This window comes from Octodon degus, unplaced genomic scaffold, assembly GCF_000260255.1.
Source record: "Octodon degus isolate 3935 unplaced genomic scaffold, OctDeg1.0 scaffold00090, whole genome shotgun sequence".
Lineage (NCBI taxonomy): Eukaryota > Metazoa > Chordata > Mammalia > Rodentia > Octodontidae > Octodon > Octodon degus.
In genome coordinates this window covers 7,272,395-7,273,267 of record NW_004524666.1, presented here as the reverse complement: position 1 = coordinate 7,273,267, position 873 = coordinate 7,272,395, and the positions used below count along the sequence as shown (strand labels likewise).

The window sequence follows — 873 nt, the reverse complement described above, 5'->3', positions numbered from 1 at the left end:
TTGCTTGGGAAAGGGAAGACATGGGATGGGGCATGTGAAAGCTTCTGTATTAAAGGACAGCGCATAACCTCATGAAGATATGGTTGGAATTTCATAAATCATAGTTAATTTGAATATAAACATATATAATTGCATCTTGCTTTAGGTCAGTCTGCTATTTATAGAAAGCTTTTATTTTGCACAAAGGATTTATTTGTATTAATTTCTGCGGTCAATCTTTCTCTAATGAGCAAGTTTTCAAATTAGTTTAAATAAATTGAGGCTTATATGTAGTATTTTCCGTGCAAAATTCTCTCTCTCCCTGCCCCCCTTTGGTTTTGAGCAGTTATTTTTAGGGTGTCTTTTATTCTTTTACTATGTTGTGGTCAGAATCACAATAGAAACTTAGATGTCTCACCGTGTGTGTGTGTGTGTGTGTGTGTGTGTGTGTGTGTGTGTTACTGGGGATTGAATCCGGGACCAACATATTGAGCAGTATTCAAACTGAGCAACATTTTAAACTTATTTTGAGGTAGGATCTCCATAAATCACCAGATTGACTGGGCTGGGCTCAAACTTGCAATCCTGCTTCAGCTTTCTGAGTGTACCACCACACCTGGCTAAAGCTTGGATATTTTGAGGCAGCAAATGGTTTTCTCATTTCTATAGGTACTGAGAAGTTTAACAGTTACCCCATACTCTAGTAGTACTATGGGCTTCACCCTGTCTATGTGTGAATTTCCACATGAATTTTCCACTGTTTAGTAAAGATTCCCAATATGGGAGTTGCAAAAGCTGCCTTCCTTTACCTTTGTCCCTCAGATTCTACCAGTGATGCACCCAACTTACCTCACCCCAATGTGGAGAAAGAAAATAAAGGGGTAAAAAGAAGTG

At 38.5% G+C, this 873-nt stretch overlaps 1 protein-coding gene across 1 annotated transcript in view; it reads left to right on the top strand.

Annotated features, from left to right (window-relative positions):
* Ostm1 (osteopetrosis associated transmembrane protein 1) overlaps positions 1 to 873 on the top strand; it is a 35,603-nt gene that overhangs the window by 1,409 nt on the left and 33,321 nt on the right. The gene's annotated exons all lie outside the window — the stretch shown is intronic.